This window comes from Arachis hypogaea, chromosome 3 (assembly GCF_003086295.3).
Source record: "Arachis hypogaea cultivar Tifrunner chromosome 3, arahy.Tifrunner.gnm2.J5K5, whole genome shotgun sequence".
Taxonomy (NCBI): Eukaryota; Viridiplantae; Streptophyta; class Magnoliopsida; order Fabales; family Fabaceae; genus Arachis; species Arachis hypogaea.
Genome location: NC_092038.1, coordinates 108,054,237 through 108,062,778, shown reverse-complemented (window position 1 = coordinate 108,062,778; position 8,542 = coordinate 108,054,237). Strand labels below are relative to the sequence as shown.

The 8,542-nt window shown below is 39.8% G+C and overlaps 1 non-coding gene across 1 annotated transcript; it reads right to left on the bottom strand.

Moving 5' to 3' along the window:
* Positions 1-6,833: 6,833 nt before the first annotated feature.
* LOC112793154 (small nucleolar RNA R71) lies at positions 6,834-6,941 on the bottom strand. The gene has a single exon (XR_003197861.1). It is a non-coding gene; the product is annotated as a small nucleolar RNA R71 (small nucleolar RNA).
* Between the last annotated feature and the right edge of the window lie 1,601 nt (positions 6,942-8,542).

Here is an 8,542-nt window from a genome sequence, read left to right as displayed (position 1 = left end):
TGCTAAGTGCTTTGTAAGAGGGTGACTCTTTATGATAAGCTTTTAGCCAACACTCCCAAACCAGTTGGTTTTAGGGTGCTAGGTGTTAAGGCACCCCTAAGGACTTACTCCCTCAAGTCTCTTTCCCTCATACATACACACCACAGGCACATGGTTTGTTATTCTTTCCTTCTTGAGACCTTGGTGTCCAGCACCTCTTTGGGTTACTAAGTGCTCTGTAGCAAAGGTTACTCTTGATAGTGGACTTTCAGCTGATAATCCCGGATTAGTTAACCCAAGTTACCAAGTGATAAGGCACCCCTAAGAGCTTATTTATCCAAGTATATCCCTTATACATAAACACCACAGACACATGCCTCAATTTTTTGAAACCCTTGGTGCCTATCATTGTTTCTTATTGTGTTCCTTTTCTTATTTTCAATTGTATTGCTCTTTTTCTTTTCTTGTTGGGACCTTATTGTTTAGCTAGCCTCAACATAGGACTTAGGATGGATAGTTGCTTTTTTTCCTTTCTTGGTGAACCAACTTAGCTTACTAATCAACCTACCACAAACATTCAGAATGCACTTCACAAAATGACTCCACTCTTGTTCTTCCCATAACATTTTCTTTTAGATAAACTTAGAGAGACAAGCATACAAGTAAAGAAGATGGAAGTGAGCAGTCAAGACATTAGGCTCAATAACATAGACCTAAGCAATGAAACTTAAATGCATAATTGAAAATTCTAAACTACCATGGAAGCATGTTCTATTTCATACATGATTTTCCTTATTTAAAGCTTTGAAAAAAAAAGTAAACTAAGGAGGAACTTCACCACATTTCACTTGTTGGCATGCTCATTCTCTTCTGCTCCCTTGCCATTTTTAGATTCGCTTTGTCCACTTGTGCTTCCTCTCATCCGATTTGATCTAGCTAATTTCCAATCTTCTAGTGCCTTCCTTACCGATTCATGACTTTGTTCAGCCCTTTTGTGCTCCACTCGTGCTAATTCATCCTTTACATCCTTATATTTTGTGATTCCTGGATCCAAGACAGGCAATTGTTTGACTAGATATCCAAGCCTGGCTTGGGTATTCACATGGTATCCAGTCTCACTCATGTAGACTCCTTCCAAGAATGTTCTATATTCATCGAAAAGATCTGCTTGTTCTCTTTGTTTCCTATGCATCTCATGAATGTGTGCTCCTTGATGTGCTTGGATGTTGATTAGCCTTTGGATGGCTTTTTGTTGTTGATCATGTTTCTGATTCAGGTTGTGGAAGGATTCACTCTATTGTCTTCCTTGTTCCAATTGCTGATCCATCAGTTGTTTTTGCCATTCCCCTTGTTGATTCATCCATCTAGAAAGTGACTCTTTCATGGCGATCCCTTGATTGTATTTGGAACTCCCTTTGCGCCTCTTGATTTTCCATGCATTGCCTAGATAAGGTGTCAATAGCCTCCTGCAGTTGGTGCATGCTTAGGGTGGCTGAAACTTGCTCTTGTGGATGTTGTTCTTCTTCAGCTTGATGAGCTGGCCTCTTCCGTACCCTTCGTGGAGGTAATGGAGTTGCAGCAATGTGCATTCGGCGATAAGTGAGTGGAAGACCAACCTTTATCCACTCAGGGTTTTCATCTTCAAATATCACCCTGGCCAATTTGCAAAGGAGGAAGATAGTGCTAGGATAACCCAACTTTCCTCCAGAGTCACTCTTCTCAACGAGCTTTCGAATGCCTTGAGCTATGAGTTCATGAACCTTGATCTCTCCTCCCTTCATTACACATTGCACCATCGTTGCTCTCTTGAGGTTTACCTCCGAGTTGTTTCCGACTAGGAGGATGGATCTCCTTACAATTTCAAACCAACCTTAAGCCTTAGGAAGGAGATATCCTCTTTTTATAAATTTCGGCTTCCCCTTGGGACCTCTCTCCCAATTTGCTCCTTGCACACATATATCCTGTATAATCTGGTCATAATTGGGGTTTTGGTCCATTCTCGAGTGGTAGCTCTCCTCTTCAAAGGGTATGCTTCTCAATTTCAACACTCTCATGATAGTCATGGGACTAAAATCTACCACGACCCCTCTCACAAAACTTGTGTATGAGTCATCCTCCTTGTCTTGCCTAATTGCATTTGCATAGAACTCTCTTACTAGAGTGGCATTCACCCTTGTGACTGGATCGGTGAGGAGCTCCCATCGGCGTTGTTCCACCTTCTCTATGATTCCTGGGCACTCGGCTTTTGTGACTTGAAAGCCTAGTTCATAAATTATTTCCTTCTCAGTCATCCACCCATACTGAAGTGCATGATAAAAGGTTCTAAATCGCACTTCATCAAAAGGAGGATGCTCTATGGGTCCCTTCCCTTTTTGCCTCTTGGAGCTTGATGATGCCATGAGTGAGGATTGGTTTGCGAAGATGGTGAAAGCTATGAAGTTGAGGATGGAATTCGGTTGATGTGAGGCAGAATGTGTCTTAGAGGAATGTGTTTTGAGAGAAGGAAGAAAGGTGAGGATATAAGGTGTATGTGAAGTACGTATAGCCGAGAGAAAGAAGTGAAAAAGATGGGGATATAGGGTGTGTACATAAAGGTTGTGTGAAGGGGTTTTTATAGAGAGATGGCAATTGTTGAAGGATGTGGATTGATGGTGTTGTTTGATAGTGGACGATTGGGGTTTTGAGATTGAATAAGCACAAGGATTACCTCTTTTATGATGGTCTTGGTTCGGTCTCCAAAGCCATCCACTCCCAATGTTGCATGGCAACACTTCCAAGGACATTCCCCATGAGGACAAGTGTGAAATTCCCTTGGTGTAGTGGCTGAATCCCTCTTCCTCATTTGTCCTATCAAGTACCATCAATGTCCTTTTTGATTCTCTATACACGAAAAAGAGAGAATGTGAAAATTAATTGAAAAATTGGTGGGAAAATTCAAGGGGTGAACTAACTAAACAAAAATCTCTTTTTTTTCATAGCTAATTTCTTTCCATGAATTCATGAATACACATCAATCAACCATTAAGCTGCCCATGCATGCAACGTTGGTACACCAAACTTGTTTGTGGTCATATGGTGCAACAACTTTGGGGAATGAATTGCTTTTTTCAAAAAGTGTGTTCAAACCCACTTGGTGTGCTTTGAACACCAAACTTATCATGTACTATACTTTGCATATAAAGGAGTCTTATATTGGTTGTTGATGAGCGGATAATTTGTACGCTTTTGGCATTGTTTTTAGTATGTTTTTAGTATGATCTAGTTAGTTTTTAGTATATTTTTATTAGTTTTTAGTTAAAAATTACTTTTCTGGGCTTTACTATGAGTTTGTGTGTTTTTCTGTGATTTTAGGTATTTTCTGGCTGAAATTGAGGGACCTGAGCAAAAATCTGATTCAGAGACTAAAAAGGACTGCAGATGCTGTTGGATTCTAACCTCCCTGCACTCGAAGTGGATTTTCTGGAGCTACAGAGACCCAATTGGCGCGCTCTCAATGGCGTTGGAAATTAGACATCCTGGGCTTTCCAGAAATATATGATAGTTCATACTTTGCCCAAGATTTGATGGCCCAAACCGGCGTTCAAAGTCACCATCAGAATTCCGAGCGTTAAACGCCGGAACTGGCACAAGGATGGGAGTTAAACGCCCAAACTGGCACCAAAGCTGGCGTTTAACTCCAAGAAGAGTCTCTACACGAAAATGCTTCAATGCTCAGCCCAAGCACACACCAAGTGGGCCCGGAAGTGGATTTTTATGTCATTTACTCATCTCTGTACACCCTAGGCTACTAGTTCTCTATATATAGGACCTTTTACTATTGTATTTTCTGATCTTTGGATCTTTGGAATCTTTTGATCTTTAGATTTTTTGATCACTTTGGGAGGCTGGCCATTTGGCCATGCCTAGACCTTGTTCTTATGTATTTTCAACGGTGGAGTTTCTACACACCATAGATTAAGGTGTGGAGCTCTGCTGTACCTCGAGTATTAATGCAATTACTATTGTTCTTCTATTCAATTCCGCTTGTTCTTGTTCTAAGATATCACTTGTTCTTCAACTTGATGAATGTGATGATCCGTGACACTCATCATCATTCTCACCTATGAACATGTGCCTGACAACCACCTCCGTTCTACCTTAGATTGGGTGGATATCTCTTGGATTTTTTAAGCGGAATCTTCGTGGTATAAGCTAGAACTGATGGCGGCATTCAAGAGAATCCGTAAGGTCTAAACCTTGTATGTGGTATTCTGAGTAGGATTCAATGATTGAATGACTGTGACGAGCTTCAAACTCCTGAGGGCTGGGCGTTAGTGACAGACGCAAAAGAATCACTGGATTCTATTCCAACCTGATTGAGAACCGATAGATGGATAGCCGTGCCGTGACAGGGTGTGTTGAACATTTCCACTGAGAGGATGGGAGGTAGCCACTGACAACGGTGAAACCCTTGCATACAGCTTGCCATGGAAAGGAGTAAGAAGGATTGGATAAAGACAGTAGGAAAGCAGAGAGACGGAAGGAACACAGCATCTCCATACGCTTATCTGAAATTCCCACTAATGAGTTACATAAGTATCTCTATCTTTATCTTTATGTTTTATTCATCATTCATAATCATTTGAGTTTGCCTGACTAAGATTTACAAGGTGACCATAGCTTGCTTCATACCAACAATCTCTGTGGGATCGACCCTTACTCGCGTAAGGTTTATTACTTGGACGACCCAGTACACTTGCTGGTTAGTTGTGCGAAGTTGTGATAAAGAGTTGAGATTGCAATTGAGCGTACCATGTTGATGGCGCCATTGATGATCACAATTTTGTGCACCAAGTTTTTGGCGCCGTTGCCGGGGATTGTTCGAGTATGGACAACTGACGGTTCATCTTGTTGCTTAGATTAGGTATTTTTCTTCAGAATTCTTAAGAATGAATTCTAGTGTTTCAAGGTGATGTTCTTATCATCACCAAAGCTGATTGATCTTCATCAATTTAGCTCTTGAATGCAATGTTCTGCTGAAACTTGGCTAGCCATGTCTAATTTCTTTAGACTGAAGCTTTAGACTAACATTGCATGATTCCTGGAATTCTCATTAAGAATTTTGATATCTTTATTTTCTTTTCCACTTAATTTTCGAAAAAAGCACAAAAAAATTATAAAATCATAAAATCCAAAAATTTCTTGTTTGAGTCTAGAGTCTCATTTTAAGTTTGGTGTCAATTGCATGTTTCTGTTCTCCTTGCATTCATTCATGTGTCTTAAGTGATCTTCAAGATGTTCTTGATGATTTCATTGCTCTGATCTTTGAATTCTATTGACTTGAGTGTTTTTGTGTCTCATATGCATTCTCATTTTGTTAGTGTCAGTAGTATACAAACTGCTAAGTTTGGTGTCTTGCATGCATTGTTATTTGATTTTAGTTGCATTTTGATTATTCCTCATTATTAAAAATCCAAAAATATTTTTAATTTGTGTCTTTTCAAGTCAATAATACAGAGAATTAAAGATTCAGAACATACAGCAGAGGAATTGCACAGAAAAAGCTGGGCGTTCAAAATGCCCAGTGAAGAAGACAGACTGGCGTTTAAACGCCAGCCAGGGTGCCTGGCTGGGCGTTTAATGCCCAAAAGGGTAGAGTTTTGGGCGTTAAACGCCAGAATGTGCACCATTCTGGGCGTTTAACGCCAGGATGGCACAAGAGGGAAGATTCTGTTTTCAACTCAAATTTTTTTCAAGTTTTCAAAATTTTTCAAAATCAAATCTTTTTCAAATCAAATCTTTTCAATCAAATCTTTTTCAAAATCAATTTCTTTCTATTTTCAAAGATACTTGCTATCAATTAATGATTTGATTCAACATTTCAAGTATGTTGCCTTTTCTGTTGAGAAAGGTTTAATGTTTGAATCATATCTTTTCTTGATAGCCAAGTCATTAATTTTCAAAATCAAATCTTTTTAAAATGTTTTTCAAATCATATCTTCTCAATCACATTTTTTTTTAAAAAAACCAATCATATCTTTTTAATCATATCTTTTTCAAAATGGTTTTCAATCAAATCTTTTTGATTTCTAATTTCAAAATCTTTTTCAAAAAAAATCACTTGATTTCTTTTTCACTCTTATTTTCGAAAATCAATTAAAGTTTTTCAAAATGTTTTCAAAATCTTTTACTTAATTTTCGAAAATTTCTTCCCCTCTTCTCACCTCCTTCTATTTATGGACTAACACTATTCCTCAATGAACAATTCGAACTCCATCTCTCTTGATAAGTTCGAATTTGATTCCACGTTTTCTTGTTTTCTTCTCTTTCTTATGAGCAGAAGCAAAGACAAAAGCATTCTTGTTGAGGCTGACCCTGAACCTGAAAGGACCTTGAAGCGAAAACTAAGAGAAGCTAAGGCACAAATCTCTGTAGAGGACCTAACAGAAATCTTCAAAGAAGAAAAACCCATGGCAGCCGAAAACAACAACAATGCCAACAATGCAAGGAAGGTGCTGGGTGACTTTACTGCACCTACTCCCGACTTCTATGGGAGAATCATCTCTATCCCTGCCATTGGAGCAAACAACTTTGAGCTTAAGCCTCAATTAGTTTCTCTAATGCAACAGAATTGCAAGTTCCATGGACTTCCATTGGAAGATCCTCATCAGTTTTTAGCTGAATTCTTGCAAATCTGTGACACTGTCAAGACTAATGGGGTTGACCCTGAGGTCTATAGACTTATGCTATTCCCTTTTGCTGTAAGAGACAGAGCTAGAACATGGTTGGACTCACAACCTAAAGAAAGCCTGAACTCTTGGGAAAAGTTAGTCAATGCCTTCTTGGCAAAGTTCTTTCCACCTCAAAAATTGAGTAAGCTTAGAGTGGAAGTCCAAACCTTCAGACAGAAGGAAGGAGAATCCCTCTATGAAGCTTGGGAAAGATACAAACAATTAATCAGAAAGTGTCCCTCTGATATGCTTTCTGAATGGAGCATCATAGGTATTTTCTATGATGGTCTGTCTGAACTGTCCAAGATGTCTTTGGATAGCTCTGCTGGAGGATCTCTTCATCTGAAGAAGACGCCTACAGAAGCTCAAGAACTAATTGAAATGGTTGCAAATAACCAATTTATGTATACTTCTGAAAGGAATTCTGTGAACAATGGGACTAATCAGAAGAAAGGAGTTCTTGAGATTGACACTCTGAATGCCATATTGGCTCAAAACAAAATATTGACTCAGCAAGTCAATATGATTTCTCAAAGTCTGTCTGGAATGCAAAATGCACCAGGCAGTGCTAAGGAAGCTTAATCTGAAGAAGAAGCTTATGATCCTGAGAACCCTTCAATGGAAGAGGTGAATTACATGGGAGAACCCTATGGAAACACCTATAATCCTTCATGGAGAAATCATCCAAATCTTTCATGGAAGGATCAACAGAGACCTCAACAAGGTTTCAACAATAATGGTGGAAGAAACAGGTTTAGCAATGGCAAGCCTTTTCCATCATCTTCTCAGCAACAGACAGAGAATTCTAAGCAGAACACCTCTGACTTAGCAACCATGGTCTCTGATCTAATCAAAACCACTCAAAGTTTCATGACTGAAACAAGATCCTCCATTAGAAACTTGGAGGCACAAGTGGGACAGCTGAGTAAGAAAATTACTAAACTCCCTCCTAGTACTCTTCCAAGCAATACAGAAGAAAATCCAAAAGGAGAGTGCAAAGCCATCAACATGGCCGAATTTGGAGAGGAGGAAGAGGCAGTGAACGCCACTGAGGAAGACCTCAATGGACGTCCACTGGCCTCCAATGAGTTCCCCAATGAGGAACCATGGGAATCTGAGGCTCAAAATGAGACCATAGAGATCCCATTCGACTTACTTCTGCCATTCATGAGCTCTTATGAGTATTCTTCCTCTGAAGAGGATGAGTATGTCACTGAAGAGCAAGTTGCTAAATACCTTGGAGCAATCATGAAGCTAAATGACAAGTTATTTGGAAATGAGACTTGGGAGGATGAACCCCCTTTGCTCACCAAAGAACTGGATGACTTGTCTAGGCAGAAATTACCTCAAAAGAGACAGGATCCTGGAAAGTTTTCAATACCTTGTACCATAGGCACCATGACCTTCAAGAAGGCCTTGTGTGACCTAGGGTCAAGTGTAAACCTCATGCCTCTCTCTTTAATGGAGAAGCTAGGGATCTTTGAGGTGCAAGCTGCAAAAATCTCACTAGAGATGGCAGACAATTCAAGAAAATAAGCCCATGGACTTGTAGAGGATGTTCTGGTAAAGGTTGAAGACTATTACATCCCTGCTGATTTCATAGTCCTAGAGACTGGGAAGTGCATGGATGAGTCCATCATCCTTGGCAGACCCTTCCTAGCCACAGCAAAGGCTGTGATTGATGTTGATAGAGGAGAATTGATCATTCAAGTGAATGAAGAATCCTTGGTGTTTAAGGCTCAATGATATCCCTCTGTCACCATGGAGAGGAAGCATAAAGAGATTCTCCCAAAACAGAGCCAAACAGAGCCCCCACAGTCAAACTCTAAGTTTGGTGTTGGGAGGCCATAACC